This window comes from Cervus canadensis, chromosome 3 (genome assembly GCF_019320065.1).
Source record: "Cervus canadensis isolate Bull #8, Minnesota chromosome 3, ASM1932006v1, whole genome shotgun sequence".
Lineage (NCBI taxonomy): Eukaryota > Metazoa > Chordata > Mammalia > Artiodactyla > Cervidae > Cervus > Cervus canadensis.
In genome coordinates, this window is record NC_057388.1 from 15,057,177 (window position 1) to 15,074,885 (window position 17,709).

The 17,709-nt window shown below is 45.1% G+C and overlaps 1 protein-coding gene and 1 long non-coding RNA gene across 15 annotated transcripts in view; one reads left to right on the top strand and one right to left on the bottom strand.

The window, feature by feature from the left end:
- Positions 1 to 10,827, bottom strand: part of ICA1 (islet cell autoantigen 1) — a 159,893-nt gene extending 149,066 nt beyond the window's left edge. For 4 of the 14 annotated variants that reach the window (XM_043462710.1, XM_043462702.1, XM_043462709.1 and 1 more), the window contains exon 1: positions 10,349 to 10,483. The gene's annotated coding sequence lies outside the window, so the exon portion shown is untranslated. Of the gene's footprint in view, positions 1 to 8,314; positions 8,506 to 10,348; positions 10,484 to 10,701 lie in introns of those variants that run through there. The other 10 variants (XM_043462700.1, XM_043462703.1, XM_043462696.1 and 7 more) reach the window with 7 other exon arrangements.
- Positions 10,828 to 10,929: 102 nt separating this feature from the next.
- Positions 10,930 to 12,932, top strand: LOC122438137. The gene is made up of 3 exons (XR_006268453.1): positions 10,930 to 11,056; positions 11,186 to 11,410; positions 12,873 to 12,932. It is a non-coding gene; the product is annotated as an uncharacterized LOC122438137 (long non-coding RNA).
- Positions 12,933 to 17,709: the final 4,777 nt, after the last annotated feature.

Genomic DNA, 17,709 nt, shown 5'->3' on the forward strand with positions numbered 1-17,709 from the left:
CTGCTTCTTTTTCATTGTTTCAATGTGCCCACTAGAATGTTTTAAATTACAAATGTGGCTGCCCTTACATTTTTATTACATAGCTTTGGTCTAAGGCATTAAGCAAAGCAGTAAAGAACCAAAAATTAATTTTCAGGTCACCAATATTCTATACAGATATAGATATTTTTATAGAGTTTTCTCCCCAGAATCTCTCTGACAATTACACTGTCATATACATCATTATAAAAATAAAATCTCACTTATATATGTATATGTACATAAACTATATATATGTGTGTCTGTGTATATATGTATACATAGTCTTTTTAAATGACCTACAATATGGTGTTTTAAAATGACCTACAATCTGCATTTTCACAATAAATTGCTTTAAAAAGATCAAACTCTATATGTAAAATACTCTCTCTTTAAAATCAGATTTATAAAAATGATTTAGTGAAGTGGATGAACTACCATTAGATCATCAAAAGTGAGAAGATAAATCAATCACTCTCTCACTATACACACACACAAAAGCACACATATAAACACCTACATATATAAAATGCATGCATATATTTATAAATGAAATATACATAATTCATATACAAATATGAATGGTCAATAATATTATAAGTGTGAAGGAAGACAAAAATATGAATGCAGTGATGACACCTCTATGAAATTACACATAAGCACAATGTCAACAATCAGAACAATCTGCAAGACACTAGCGTTTATAAAGCTCTTGTTCTTTAAGGTTACATTCACAATTTAAAGCTTCTTACAGAAATGATCAAGTAATTTCTTAGGCCTCCACAGGTCACTCAGAGGTAGCAGAGGACTTACAGATCATTCAGTCCTATCTTCTCCTTTCAGAGATGAGCTAACAGAGACCCAGAACAGAAGAAAACGTCCGAAGGCATAGAGTAAGCCTTTTTCATTAGTTTTAAATTACTGAAACACACAGACACCAGTATGTTGTTTATAAAATGTCTACGCTGTGCACAGGTCCTGTGAATAAACCAGCATGAACTCCTTTCTTTGGAAACGGCACAGATTCAAGGACTTTCTTTGGTGAAGTAGTGGTCCCTGAATCATGTTGGAGTTTGGGCTAGCTTAAGGGCAAAGCGGCACTCGTGGTAAAGAACCACCTGCTAATGCAGGAGACATAAGAGACGTGGGTTTGATCCCTGGGTCAGGAAGATCCCCTGGAGAAGGCAATGGCACCCCACTCCAGTACTCTTGACCAGAAAATCCCATGGACAGAGGAGCCTGGTAGGCTACAGTCCATGGGGTGGCGAAGAGTCAGACACGACTGAGCAACTTCACTTTCACTTTTCACTTTGATGCACTGGAGAAGGAAATGGCAACCCACTCCAGAGTTCTTGCCTGGAGAATCCCAGGGACGGGGGAGCCTGGTGGGCTGCCGTCTATGGGGTCGCACAGAGTTGGACATGATTGAGGCGACTTAGCAGCAGCAGCAGCAAGAGCAAGGGGCCAGGGGGCACTAGTGGTACAGAACCACCTGCCAATGCAGGAGACATGAGATGTGGGTTTGATCCCTGGGTCAGGACGATCCTCTGGAGAAGGCAATGGTAATCCACTCCAGTACTCCTGCCTGGAAAATCCCATGGACAGAGGAGCCTGGTGGGCTACAATCCACGGGGTCCCACAGAGTCAGACACGGCTGAAGCAACTTAGCATGCACACACAAGAGCAGGGGATGAAGGCAGCCTAGGAAGGGGAGGGAGATGCAAGAGGAAGACCTTCAACTAAAAGTCAACAGTAAAGGGAAGCAGAGGGAGAGAGCTCTGTGTTTTCATGTACCTTGATTAGCAGACCCACCCTTGCCTAAAGTGGATCATCTGGTTGGTGTTATCCAAGAACTAATAAAAGATCTCTTTTCCAGGTTATTGCTACTTTCTTAGGGAAGAGGTTGACTGAAATAAGTAACAGCAGTAGAACTGCTTTACTAATATGAATTATTAATCATTATTAATAACAAATCAGGCACAAGACCAGTTTTTCTGGTGGGAATCAGGAAAGACAGGACCATTGGGCATACACGTGGTAAGGCAGGAAGAACAAGCAGAAAGAACCACCAGGAAGTATCCCAAAGGCGCAGGGCTTCAGGTCAGGCGTGCAGACAAGAGAGAAGCAGGAAGCAGAAAGTGGGCAGTGGTTTGGCACCGGTGCAAGTTTACCTACTTCACGATGACGCCCGTGCTGCCTATGGCAATGCTGAGGAAAAGGCATGAGATCCAAGGTCACTCAGCTCCTGGCCTCCAGGGAGCAGGAGGCAGGAGGAAACGCCCCAGGAGGACGATGCCCAGGCTCCCTCCTCACGCTCTATGGGGAATCATGGCCCTGGGCACTGCACTGGGTCCTTTCTTTCACAGCTTCCTCTCCTCATCACCACTACTCATTTTTGGGGGACATCCAGCGCCATGACTATGCCCACTGCTGTTCCTTTCTCTTCACAAGGGACCGGCCTCACCCTCTTGGCCCTTCCCACCTTATTCCATCTATTATTCCTTCTCTTTCAAGTCAATCAACCTCCCTTTCTGCCTTCAACCCATATTCTTCAACCTCTTTCTTCCTCCAGTCAGCATCCTCTTCCTTCTCTTCACAGAGGGAGTTCTTCTAAGCCCACACAGCGTGCTTCCTTGCTCCACCACACCAGAGGAAGGTTTTCACTGTGAGCCCAACTAAGGTCCTTCTCTCACTCGGCCTTTGACTAGGCTCCCCTTCCTCTATTGCTCAGTAAACACTCTCTACACTTTTGCAACTTTTCAGCTTCCTTTGTTGGCTCCTTTCCCTCTATGTGTGCACCTCTTGAATATCAACGACCTGCAAGGTTCCAGGACTTCCCAGGTGGTTCAGTGGGAAAGAATCTGGCTGCCAATGCAGAAGACCCGGGTTCGATCCCTGGGTCGGGAAGATCCCCTAGAGGATGGAATGGCAACCCACTCCAGCATTCTTGCCTGGAGAATCCCATGGGCAGAGGAACCTGGTGGGGCTACAGCGCATGGGATCGTAAAGAGTCGGACATGACTGAGTGACTAAATAACAAAAAGGTTCCAACCTTGGCTGTCTTCTATTACACTCTACTTGCTCTCTCTAGCTGATTTAACTCTCTTCTGGGGCTTCGATCAACAGCTGTATGACTTCTAAAATTAAACCCCTCTCCAGAGGCTACAGTGGGAGGATCAAAATGTAGATCTGGCACTCTGGGGTGTGTGTGTGTGTGTGTGTGTGTGTGTGTGTGTGTGTGCACGTGTGTGTGTGTACATGCTCAGTCATGTATGACTCTTTATAAATGTGGATCTGGTGCTCTGGCATGTGTGTGTGGGTTGTGTGTGTGTGTGTGTACGTGCTCAGTGGTGAACGACTCTCTGCAACCCCATGGACTGCAGCCCAGCCAGGCTCCTCTGTCCATGGGATTCCAAAGGCAAGAATACTGGAGTGGGTTGCCCTTCTCTTCTCCAGGGGATCTTCCCGACCCAGGGATCGATCCCGTGTCTCCTGCATTGCAGGTTGATTCTTTACAATCTGAGCTGCAAGGGGAGCCCCCTAGCACTCTGGAGAGGGGTTTTAAATCGCCAACTCCCTCTGGTCATCTTCACGGTCATCCAATAGGCACTTCAAATTCAGCACTTCTAAAACTAAAATTCTCTCTCCATCTCCACCCCCTCAATTTTTCTCCTTCCTGTGGTCCCAGTGCTAATTACTAGCAGGAAATCTACTGAGTGGCCAAGTTGGAAACTTGACTTCTCATCTTTTGTAGCCAGTCTCCCAGTCCTCTTCATCCTACCTCCTAAAAAGCTACTAAACACATCTCCTCCTTTTAGATTCACAGTCAGGGCTTAGTCTAGGCCTTCAGAGGCAAAACCATCCTTGTATCTACCCTTTCTAATCTTTTACACCATTGTCTGAACTCTTTGTATAACATGCAAATCCTGCTAATGCAGGAGACATGGGTTCAATCCCTGTGTTGGGAAGATACCCTGGAGGAGGAAATGGCAACCACTCCAGTATTTTTGCCTGGGAAATCCCATGGACAGAGGAGCCTGGTGGGCTATAGTCCACGGGGTTGCAAAGAAGTGGACACAACTCAATGACTAAACAACAACTTAATCTTACCTCAAGACTCTCCTCAAATATCACCTCCTCAGTGAAGTCTTCCCCAAACCAACACCTGTGCTCCTTCTCCCCAGGGGCCTCCCACTCCTGCCCTCCCCACTAGAGAATTAACTGCCCCACACCAATGCTGGTGGTGCCCTGCAGTCCCATTATTCTCCTGCAATGAGCTGATTACATCTGCATCCCCCCCCAAAAAACACACACACACACACATACTAGCCCTTCCCAGGTGGCTCAATAGTTAAAAAATCCAATGCAGGAGATGCAGGTTTGATCCTTGGGTCGGGAATATCCTCTAGAGGAGGAGATGGCAACCCACTCTAGTATTCCTGCCAGGAAAACCCCAAGGACACAGAAGCCGGGCAGGTCCACGAGGTCACAAAGAGTCCGACACGACAGAGCGCGCATGCGCGCCCCTGCACTGGCCTGGAAGTCCTTTGAGGAGAGGAGTCCTAACTGGTTCATCTTTGCCTCCTTACACCAAGCACAGAATCTGAAACACAGCAGGCCTTCAGTAAACATGTGCTGGATAAAGGGCAATAACTACGTGCTGCCCTCTACACGTGTGAAGCCCTGAGCAGAGTCCCGCCAATATCAGAAGGGCATATGGCCCATTTTGCAAGTGAGAAACAAAGGTGAAATCATTTGCCCAAAGTCAACAACTAGTAAATGAAAGGCTGCTTTTGACTTGCAAAATCCTGTTTTTAAGCACTCCACTCTACTCCTGGACCAAAGGGTTGGATAATGGGCTTGTTGTTAGTTCGTTGTTCAGTCGCTGAGTTATGTCTCTTTTGTGACCTCATAGACTGTAGCCCACCAGGCTCCTCTGTCCATGGGATTTCCCAGGCAAGAACACTGGAGTTTGTTGCCATTTCCTTCTCAGGGCATCTTCCCAACCCAGAGCTCTAACCCTGGTCTCTTGAGTGTCCTGCATTGGCAGGCAGATTCCTTACCACTGAGCCACCAGGGAAGCTCGGATAATGGGCTCAGCTTCTGTACAGAAACAATCTCTCCTATCACAGGCTCAGGTGCTGTTACTCCCAAACCCGTAGCTTCCATCATGCTTATACACAACAAAACCTTGCTGAAGACTCCTGGCGGCTCTCAGGGTTCTTACCAAGAAGAACAGGGCGTGCCAAGTAGCTCCTTGGTCCCTGGTCTAGGATGTACTATCAAAGAAACATGCAGAGAAGGCTGAATTTCCCCTAAGTACCATTAGGTTTTCATGCCCTATTCTGGGAACAGAGCAGTGGGTGTGAGAGATCATGATGCTGGTGAGCAATGGGATGGATTTTAATGTGTGGTCTGGGAAAGTAGCTGCAATACTTTATAATCACTTCTTGCACAAATACTCTCACCACAGAATGAGAAGGGCCTACCACTCTCAAGTCTAGACTCTCAGGGTTAGCAATATACCATTATCTATACACTCATTGGTCATCACTGAATATAGATACCTCACATATCCAACCCCATGGTAATTCATTGCATTGTCTTTTTCAGGCATCCTCTTTCAATTCTATGTACTTTCTGTAAAATGTCTTCTAAAAATGACCCCTTTACTTTCCTCTAATTCTAATAGCTTTCTAACATCAGTCCCTTATTTTCTACTAATATTTTCACCAGCTCTCCATGACTGTACACCACAAACTGAAACGGGTCCTCTGCTTACCCTGATTAATACACTTAAGCCTCTCAGCTCACAGGTGATCAAACTTGCCCAAGGTCATTCGGACAGTAAGAGGCATGCATGCACACTGGGTTCCAGGCAAGAGGACTATTTGCCGGTATTCCCTCCCTTGGTACACCTGGGTACTGCATGGGAAACTCTCTCTCCACTCATCACCTTCTCTGACCTGCCAAATTCTTATTGGTCCTTTAAGGCTTAACTCAAGGGTCACCCCCTCCATGAATCTTCTCAGTTTTCTCTGCCCTCCGCCCCACCTGGGTTGGGTGTCTCTGCCCTGGGCTTCACCTCTCCCTACGTTTCCTGAAATGTAATCGTCACCTGACCCATTGATCTCCCTCCCTAGGCTGCAGGCTTCTCCAGAGCAGTGAAGGGTCTGGGTCTTGTCTTGGGATTCCCAGTACCGGAACGAGGCATGGCACATGACGCACACAGCAAATGCTTGCTGAGAACTGAGCGCTGACCCCTCTTCTCTGATTTGGCCGAAGGTCTGATGAATGACATCATCTAACCAGCAGCAGAGACTCCTCATCATGAGCAATGCCATTGTCTCCCCTTTCCACGAACTCACCCTCTCACTAGGTTTACAATGGGACAAGTAGCTACTATGAGTTGAGGAACTAACACTTCTCAGGCACCAACATGAATGCTCTGTGCACGGTATGCTTATCCTGGCGACACTGTCCAGGGGACGTCATCCTCATTTTATGGCTGAAGCTCAAAATCAGTTACTTATCCTAAGTAATTGGCCGCGAGTCACACAGAAGGAAGGCTTTGTTTTAAAAGTGTGTATAGAACACCTTAGAGTCATCTGTGTCCTGGAGAGATTCACTGAAATTTGAAATTACTTCAGGGCCTTAATTTGGATGCTAGAGTCGTGGAAGCATGGTCAACTATGATTTATAGAGGATCAGGCAGTTCTACCATATGCATTATCCACAGCAGCAAATCATGGTCATAGTCCTAATTTTCCTAAGCAGATAGATAGGGATTTATAACACCTATTTACCTCAAAGGGAATTGAATATCAAAGGTCGTATCTGCCAACATGCTTTGTTAAAGAAGAGGGCAGAAGCCCATCTTAGTATACTCTGCTGCATAAAAAGCTAGGTGCAGTGTTTCTCAAAGACTGGGCTTCCCACTCCAGTATTCTTGCCTGGGAAATCCCATGGAGAGAAGAGCCTGGTGGACTACAGTCCATGGGGTCACAAAGGCTCAGACACCACTGAGTGAGCATGTTCTCAAAGATCAGTGGGAGAAGCCTAGGCATCAGAGCTACCTGATGGGAGCTGCCTGGCCGGGAATCCACACTTAACAAGCCCCCAAATGATTCTATCAGACAGAAAAGTTTAATAAATGCCAGGTTAGGACAATGCTTCTCTAACTTTAATGTACATAGGACTCACTTGGGGATCTTGTTAAGATGAGATTCTTATTCAGTGGACATGCGGTCGGGGGAGGGTGGGTTGAGATTCCACCTGTCTTAGAAGCTCTTAGGGAGGTCAACGTTGCTGGTCCATGGATCACATTTGAGCGGGAGGGGTTTAGAAGGTCTACCCCTAATGGAACAAATTAGCTTTGCTTTATTCCTCAACCACAGGCTGCACTGCCCAACTTGAGGGAGGATGCCATAAAGCCCAAATTCTCAGGATTGGTACAAAATCACCGCAACAACTCAAAACCAACTGGAATGCGTTCTCTATCATGAGCGAAAGGCAGCAGCATCCTTCTCAGATATAGACAGCACATATGTTTAGCATGTGAAAGAATAATTAAGTTACTATTACTTGAGTCCTGCTGTGTGTGTGTGCTCAGTCCTGTCCAACTCTTTGTGACCCCACAGACTGTAGCCTGCAAGGCTCCTCTGTCCATGGGATTCTTCAGGCAAGAATACTGGAGTGGGTTGCCATTTCCTTCTTCAGGGGATCTTCCTGACCCAGGGATCAAATTGCGTCTCCTGCATCGGCAGGCAGATTCTTTACCACTAGCACCACCTGGGAAGCCCAACTTGAGTCCTATTTACTGTGAAAGTCATTATATATATGTCTGTGTGTGTGTGTGTATAAATGTAAGGTGGATATTCCTGCTCTATAGATAAGCAAATAAGGACCTGGAAAGCTGAAATAACTTGCTCAAGGTCACGTGGCTAATTATGTGCTGCAGCTGGGGCTCCAATCCTGCTCCACTGGGATCCAAAGCCTGTCCTTGCCCATTGTCCACGGTGCTAGATATGACAGTGATATAAAATGTGACAGCCTGAGCGGGGGGAGGGGGAATGTTCCTCCTATACTGGTATTTGAGTTTAAAGGCTTTACTGAGGCAGATTCTGAATGGGGGTGAAGAAGGGGAAAAGGTGAATTAATCAGTGATCTATGTTGCCTCATGGACATAAACATACAGATAGCACCCTTGTCCATGGTTCCCATAAATCTGAAAGTGCAGATGGAATAAAAAGGACATTAGCAGCCAGTGCACTGATCCTAAATGTTCCCACCCCACCTCAGGTTTCCAGATGTACAGCTCAACCAATAAAGAGGAAGAATTCTTCCTGATCCTTGTGGCCTATTAACTTCACCACTTTCTCCTGAAGGAGGTTTCTGTAACTTAAAAGTTCACACGGAAACTGGCTGACCCTGCCATGTCACTTCACAGTTGCCACACATCTCTTTCTCTGATAAACCTGCTGGCACCTGAAAAAAAAAAAAAAATGTACTCTCTAGTCAAATACACTGAAAATGCAGCAGTTTTGAAGGTTTTTTGAGTAACAAAATTTTCTGTGTTTTTCATAAGGCTGACGTGGAGAGAAATGCATGGCAATAAAGATGCTCAGAGAAAGCAGTCAGATAGGTACAAAGGTGGATTAAATGAAGGAAAGAGCTATATAATGAAGTTGCCAGGCATTTACCATCCGGTATCTTTAGCAGTTAATGCCCCATTAGGTTGAGTGTCCACAATTAGCTTTTCAGCCTTGGGTCTCTCCACTATTATAATTAGTATTCACCAGCTTAACTGTCATTTTCTAAAGGTTCATCTATAATAGCAGTACAACTCTTTACCTATTTGATGGAAAAAACGATACAACTAGAAAGCTACATCTCCTTAAACTAGATATATATGGCAGTCTAAAACCAAAGAATTTTGCCCCTATGGTATGTATTCTCACACGATGTTTCAAAAATAAAGACTTAAACCTAAAACAAACAAACCAAAAAACTGACTTGAAAACTTACTTAAAAGTAAAAAAAAAAAAAAAAAAAGTGTGTGTTTTGAACAGAAGGTAAGAAACAGAATCTGGACCACTGATTTCAAACCAGTAGGCATTTCCTATTTCATTCCCTCAGCTCAGAGAACAGTTCAGCTCTCAGAAAAACCGAACTAAAGGTCCTCAGAAACCAACTTGGTATTTTTCTGGCGAGTTTTTACTGAAATGTTTGGACATGAACATGTTTGCAGTGAGTCATAATTTATAGGAATTAATGACCAATGCCTTCTGTGCTTTTCTTCCTACATTCAATATCATTTTCAAACGATCTGGTAGTACATTTTCTAGGCCCTGATAATTTTTACAGGGTTACCAGATCTCAGATACTAAGGCTGCCACCAGCACCCTTTCTGGTGATAATTTTTTTATGGTATCTAGGAGAGAACCCCATTCCCTTTCTAAACTATATGCCTCTCGCCAGGGAAAAGGCGCACGCACCGTTTTTAAGATGCCCAAAGAGAAGCTGAGGGGCCTTCAGGGGCACGCCAAGTCAGAAGGCAACGGGGAAGGTTAATGGACAGTCGCTCTGGGCAAAGGCAGACGTAATAACAGGATATGTTCGTTTCTAGAGGAAGCAGGAGAGCCGCGAGGCAGGAAAGGCGGCGTCAGCGGCACCCAAAGGAAACGGGCGCGCGGGGGTTCGCGGGGACCTGGCCTGCTTAGGGGGTCCCGCTCCAGTCCGGTCCGAGGCTCGGAGCACCTCACCCGGGGAGGGGGGACGGGCTCCACCTCAGGCCTCCTGGTACGAGTGCTTCTGGTGCTCCCTTCCACCTCCGCCAAAGATGGGGAATGGGGAGAAGGGAAAAAGCCGAACACCGGGGGCTGCGGCAGGTGAACTCGGCAACAAGTCAAGTCCCGGCCCAGGAGGGACCGCGGGGTCCCGGGGCCGGCAGGGCCGGGGAGGCGAGGCCCGGCGCGGGCGGGGTGCGCGGGAGGGGGAAGGGTGCCGCCGACGCGGAGTCCAGAGCTGCGGCCGGAGTCGGAACGCGTCCCTCCCGCTGCCCCGGGGCGGGCGCGCGCTCTCGAGGCGCGCGCAGCCTCCAGACCTTCCCAGGCCCCAGGGCGGAGGCGGGGAAGGGGAAGGGGCTTGTGGCGGTGCCCGCACGGGGATGGGGGGGTAGGAGGAGGCGACCTGTCTGTCACCCAGCGCGCGGAGGGCAGGGCTGGCAGCCCCAGGCTGGCGCCCCCGACCGCCCCGGCTGCCGGGAATCTCCCGCGGCAGCCTGCCGCCCGCCCAGCTCGCCCCCGCCCGGGCCCCGGAGGGCAGGTACCTCGGAGCCCCGGCCCCCGGGAGCCTCCCGGCCGCGAACGGAGCGTTCCTCCAGCTCCCTCATCCGACGTCAGCGTCAGCAGAAGGCGAGGGAAGGGGGCGGAGGGAGCACAGGAACCGGTCCTTCCTGCGGCGGTCGCCGCCAGCCGGAATAGCAGCCGGCGGAGCCCGTGCGCGCCGCAGCGCAGCGCAGCGGCCGGGGGGAGCGGGCGCCCCGGCCTCCCCGCGAGCTCCCAGGGCCGCGACCCCGCCGCCGCCTCCCCTCCCTGTTTCTCCCCCTCCGAGGACGCCCAGCGGGCGACCCCTCTCGGCCGGACCCCGGGACCCAGAGCAGGGAGGGGCCGATGGCCTCACCTCGTTTGGGGCGGGTCCGGGATGGGGGGAGTGAGTCTCCTTCTCTCTACTCCCTCGGGTCCTTGCTCGACCCCCATCTCCTGGGGTGCCCCCCGCTCGGATCCGCCGCCCAGGGTGACCCCGCCCCGGCTCTCCCGCAGGTGTTCCACGTGTCCATAGAATTTGCGTCACAATGACCTGGCCGACAGGTGGGAACAGCCGCGGACGCCCCGGGGTTCCCACTGTGCTGTGCGTTGCGCGTGCGACTTCCCTCCACGATTGATTTCCGTGGCTTTAGAGGACAGGACGTGTCTTGACTCCAATGCCAAAAAAAGTTACAGAGGCCTCTATCTGGGAATCAAGTTTGGGCTTAATGGTAAAAGGCTCTATGAAAAGAAAAATAACTGTATATATATATATTTCATCCCCATATATTCACATATCGTTTTTACCTAGGTTACTGACACTTAGAGTAATTTCATCTTCTCTTATTCTTTGTCAACAGGAAAGAACCAACCTCTTGTTTTTGAGTACCCTGCTGTGATCACATGAAGAAAAGGTGTTGCTTGCTAAAATCATCTATGCTGAAAAGCAGTCTTAATGTGCTATGACTCATCCCTCATGTTATATATTTCTTAAAAGGTTCATTGATAGTCACTGATTGAAACAATTTAACGGGGTGAAAGGAAAGATGATTGAGTAATGACGCAAACAAGCCTGAAATCCACAGGTAACATGAATGGGCTGCTTGTTATGTGCCAGGCATATGCTGTATACTTTACATTTACTGTAATCCTTCAGCAACCCAATAATGTGGGTAGAGTATTATCCATATTTTACAGATGTAAACGTTGCCCAGAGTACCATAAAGGCATTCAGCTAATAGGATGTTGAGCATAAGTTTGAATCCAGGGTTGTCTGAACCAAGAGATTTAATCTCAAGATAGAAAGGGGCTTCCCTGGTGGCTCAAACATTATAGAATCCCCTTGCAATTCAGCAGATCTGGGTTCAATCCCTGGATCAGGAAGATCCCCTGGAGAAGGAAGTGGCAACCCACTCCAGCATTCTTGCCTGGACAATTCCATGGACAGAGGAGCCTGGTGGGCTACTGTCCATGGGGTTGCAAAAAGTCCGATAGGACTGAATGGCTAACATACAGGATAGAAAGGTGTCTGACCAAGATGGAAACAGAAAAAATATAGAAGATGTTGATCTTTTAATAGAAAGGTAGTAAGATGGTACAGCTCCAGGAATTTATATAACCTTTAAAGTTGACATAATTCTCTGGATATATTCTTTGGGGTTTCTGTTTGTCACAAATGGATTTGAGCCTGTCCCAGTAGGGCACAAAATATAGAGCTGAGCAAATATCAAGTCCTTAAAAAATGTGAATAAACCAAATGCTGAATGAATAGGATCTATGAAACAGCAAATTGATGAGAAGCTGAGATTTAGGAGAAAATTGAGAAAAGAAAAACATTGCTCATATATAACTGAAATTTATAAGAAGCCTTCAAATGAATCTGTTCATAACACAAGCCAAATGATTGTCCTGTTTATAAAAAGGGGAAAAAATCCTTTTAAAATGAGAAAAAAAGACTTCCTTGCAAAAGGGAGATGATTAAGATATTTTGTTTTAAAATATTTGATTCCAAGAACCATTAACTTGTAAAAACCTAGCTTAGGGAGTTTAAAAGAAACATTTTTTTTTAACAGAATGAAGTGTTATTTGTAACATAGTAGTTGCTCAATAAATGTTGCTGAATGTATCAATTAGTTAATCAAAGCATTCAGAGAAAAATAGGTCACAAAATTTCCCGATTCTAATGTTCTCCTTTCCACCAAGGCTATTTACTGGTTATTTACTGAAAATGTATTAGAAGCCCTATTTATTAAAGATTGGCTTTGTGGTAGATACATTTGTTAATGAGCTTTGGCATCAATGAGCTTTAGACATCTAGAGCCAGTAGAATGGCAGGTTGCTTGGTATTCACAGTATCTTCTCAAAATGCAAATAATTGGAACACAGGTACTGGGGGGAGTGAGAAAGAAAGCTGATTCATGAAACTAATTACTCAGGTTTCCTTTTACCTAACAAAAGGCCATGTTAGTCAACATGGCACTGAAATGCTTTGGGTTTAACATAAAGAGTTTAACATTAAGTGTTAAATGACTTTTCATCATTATTCAGGTTGTCCTAACATTGAAGCTGAAACTCCAGTACTTTGGCCACCTCATGCGAAGAGTTGATACATTGGAAAAGACCCTGATGCTGGGAGGGATTGGGGGCAGGAGGAGAAGGGGACGACAGAGGATGAGATGGCTGGATGGCATCACCGACTCGATGGGCATGAGTTTGAGTAAACTCTGGGAGTTGGTGATGGACAGGGAGGCCTGGCGTGCTGCGATTCATGGGGTCGCAAAGAGTCGGGCATGACTGAGCGACTGAACTGAACTGAACTGAACTGAACATTGGGGATAATACTTAAAGGAAGAAATAAACTGGTGCTTGTCCTGCATTGCCACAAGGAGGGCTTTCCCTTCCCATTTAAAAAATTGCTCCATTTATAATACTTCCATTCCTTCTGTACATCAAGGTGTTTCAGTCTTGCAGAGCACCTACAAGGTGCTAGTGAGAACTGGAAACAATTTCTGAGAAGACTGGCTTTGTGGTGGATACATTTGTTAGCGAGCCAAACCTAGACATCCAGAGCCAGTCGGACGGCAAGTTGCTTGTGTGTTCACAGGATCTCCTCAAAATGCAGGTAATTGGAACACAGGTACCAAGAAGAGAATGGCTATTGAACGCTGGAATGTGAAATTGTGGCAGAAATAATGTGCATTTTCTAGAACGTAACAGGATCAAAAAATCTTTACATATTCAATGATCTTTTTGGGGGTGCTTCCCAGGTTCTAGATTGCTAATGGGACCACATGAATTAGGAATTGTGTTAAGCTGGTTCTAGATTGCTAATGGGACCACATGAATTAGGAATTGTGTTAAACTGCCCTTAGCAGAGACACACAGTAACAGTGGATTAAATGAGATAGAGATTTATTTTACTCCCGCATTAAAAGAATTGGAAAGTAGGCTGCCCAGGGCTGTATGGCCTCTGCTAGCTCCTTGGGGTGTTGCCCCCCTCTCCTGTGCCACCATTCTTAGCAAATAAGCTATTATTCAAGGAAAAGTCCAAGCTGGAATGTGGAGAAATAGGATCCTTCATATGTTGCTGGTGGGAATGTAGAAGGATATATCCACTTCGAAAAATGATCTGGCAGTTCCTCAAGTAATTAACATAGTTAACATATGACCCAGCAATTCCACCCCTATGTATATATAGCCACGAGAAATGAAGACCTCTGTCCACATAAAAACTTGCACATATAGCAGCATTATTCAAAGCAGTCAAAAGGTGAAAACAATCCAACTATGTATAAGTGGATGAATGAATAATAAAATGTACTGCAGTGGAATATTATTGGGTCGTGAAAAAGGACAAAATACTGATACATGCTGTGTCTTGGATGAAACTTGAAAACATTCTAAGTGAAAGAAGTTGCCACAAAAGTCAAGGTATTATCTGATCCCATTCATATAAAGTCTAAGATAGGGAAATCTACAGAGACAAAGTAGATTGGTGTTTGCTTAGGGCTGGAGAGGAAAAAAATTACATATATATATATATACACACATCAACACACATGCATAAAATGTATGTATGAATATATATAGAGACACAAATTATCCATCTACATATTATACATTTTAGTGTACTGTTTATAATATATTTTAATGTTCTGAATGCTGCTTGTGCTCTCAGCCAACAAAAGCACGTGAGGCAGAATCCTTGTGCCTCTTGGTGAATGGCACCATAAAGCAAATATTTGCTCTTCCATTCATCCAGAAAGATACAGCTTTCTACAGCCCTGAAATCCTTTTATTTTATGACTCATCTTTGACATCATCATCTATACTCTTGGTACCTGCTAAGATAGAGCTTAAGCTATTCTTATTATCAATGTGTTTAATATGAGCTATACATGCAAATCTCTGTTCATTGATAAAAATGTTTTTGCTTCAGAGTTGCTAGGTGATTAAAATTACATAATCTACAGGAATAAATTTTGAAAAAAAATGATGTTTTAAAAGTTATTAAATTTGTTTAATTTTTATCAGTGATAGAAATTTAAAGAAGGATTAAGCTAAATTTTACTGGCAGAGATAAAGTTGTTTATTCACTGTATCTTGTAATACAGAAATTAGATGCACTCAAAGATATGTACTAAATATATTGACCAATTTTTGTTTAATTCTTGTGATTAGTTGTGTTCTGCACATAGCAAAACAAAGCTTCTGTTATCACTCTCAGTATTTAGTTGTTTGTTGTTGTGCACTTGCTTTGTCATGGCCAACTCTTTGCGACCCCATGGACTGCAGCATGCCAGGCTCCTCTGTCCTCCACTATTTCCTGGAGTTTGCTCAAATTTATGTCCATTGAGTCAGTGATGCTATGTAACTATCTCATCCTCTGCTGTAACCTTCTTTTGCTTTCAATCTTTCCCTGCATCAGACTCTTTTCCAAGAGTTGGCTCTTCACATCAAGGGGTCAAAGTATTGAATCTTCAGCTTCAGCATCAGTCCCTCCAATGAATATTCAGCGTTGATTTCCTTTAGGATTGACTGATTATATCTTTAAGCAAACTTCTATGTGCATGTGAAAATAGAGCAGATGTTTAATTAAAAGCATTAACTTTCATTAATTAAAATTAACTTCCTTTCCTTTCAAAATTAAGGCTACAATGAGAAGGCTTATTTTACACTGAAGAGAAAGGTAATTATTTTCATTGCTGCACCAGCTTAGATTTATATATAAATAATACAGCTCCTTACACTTCCAGCCCCAGTATCATTCACTGAAACTTCTGCAAGAAAATTGCTGGTGATGGCATAAAAAAGGGACATCTTATTCACTGCCAGTGGAGAATTTTATTTAATCATGTGCCATCCAGTATAACCCTGCTTCTCATCTGGGATCTGGGCAAATTTTAGCCCAGAGGTCATAGCCATTCCTTGGTTTTGGCAGACTTGGGGATAATGACCACCTCAAAGGGTCACTGTCTAACAAAGAACAGGACTTAACTGAAAGATTAGGAAGGCACGCTCTAGGTCTTTGCTGTCTCTTTCTCTGTGCACAGGGACAGTTTAGAAGACTCACTAAGAACTCAGGTTGAAACATGGGTCAAAATTTGGTTTAATCAGGGTAAGGCTGAATTAGGACTATAACCCCTGTTTCCTAATTCCCAATCAGATGCACTTTTCCTCTTCTACTTTGTTAATAAAAATTTGATCTGTGTATTTGTTGTCTGTGCTAGGTCTTCATTGCTCTGTGCGGGCTTTTTCTAGTTGCAGAGAATGGGGGCTACTCTCTCCTTGCGGTGTGCGGGCTTCTCATTGCAGTGGCTTCTCTTGTTGTGGAGCATGGGCTCTCGGGCACACGGGCTTCAGGAGTTGCAGCACATGGGCTCAATAGTTGTGGCTTTCAGGTTGTAGAGCACAGGTTTGGTAGTTGTGGTGCATGAGCTTAGTTGCCTTGCAGCATGTGGGATCTTCCACAGAGCAGGGATTGAACCTGTGTCCCTTCCATTGGCAGGCAGATTCCACCAGGGAAACGCCATCTTTTCTGATTTTAACTCCATTGCTAACTTTCTTTGGCAGATACTGTTAGTATCTGTAACTAGTAACAGATACTGCTAGTCATTTCTCACTGTTGATTCTTTTTTCCTACAGTAATACAAATTTCAACTGAGCACATTTTGCCCAGCTGAAGACTGTATTTTCTAGCGTGCTTTATGGCATGGCATGGCATGGCCAGGTGACCAGGTTCTGGCCAATACAATGTGACTGAAAAACATGTGTGTAACTTTTGGGTCATGCTTTTGAAAGAAACAGACCCTTACCTTTGCCTTCCCCCCTCCCACAGTTTGGATCCTGTCTGGCCATGCAGGTGAGGGAAATACTTTGAGGACGACAAAGAGATGAATTCCTGACTACCTGATCTGCCCTTAGTGGATTGTTTTATGAGGATATAAAGTTTGATATTATTTAAGCCATTATATTTTTGAATATTATTATGGCCCAGCGTTTATCCTAATTAATTCATCTCCCCTATGATGTTGTTAAGTTCACTTCAGTTCCAGCACTCAGTCATGTCCAACTCTTTGCGATTCCATGGATTGCAGCACGCCAGCCTTCCCTGTCCCTCACCAGCTCCCAGAGCCTGCTCAAACTCAAATCAGTGATGCTATCAAACCATCTCATCCTCTGTTGTCCCCTTCTCCTCCCGCCTTCAATCTTTCCCAGCATCAGGGTCTTTTCCAGTGAGTCAAAAGGCTCTTTAGTTCCTCTTTGCTTTCTGCCATAAGAGTGGTAACTTCTCGTAACTTCCAGATGTTCAAGCTGGTTCTAGAAAAGGCAGAGGAATCAGAGATCAAATTGCCAACATTTGCTGGATCATCGAAAAGCAAGAAAGTTCCAGAAAAACATCTACTTCTGCTTTATTGACTATGCCAAAGGCTTTGACCATGTGGATCACAATAACGGTGGAAAATTCTGAAAGAGATGGGAATACCAGATCACCTGACCTGCCTCCTGAGAAATCTGTATGCAGGTCAGGAAGCAACAGTTAGAACTGGACATGGAACAACAGACTGATTCCAAATAGGAAAAGGAGTGTGTCAAGGCTGTATATTGTCACCCTGCTTATTTAACATATGCAGAGTACATCATGAGAAGCACTGGGCTGGAGGAAGCACAAGCTGGAATTAAGATTGCTGGGAGAAATATCAATAACCTCAGATATGCAGATGACACCAGCCTTATGGCAGAAAGTGAAGAGGAACTAAAGAGCCTCTTGATAAACATGAAAGAGGAGAGTGAAAAAGTTGGGTTAAAGCTCAACATTCAGAAAACTAAGATCATGGCATCTGGTTCCATCACTTCATGGCAAATAGATGGAGAAACAGTGGAA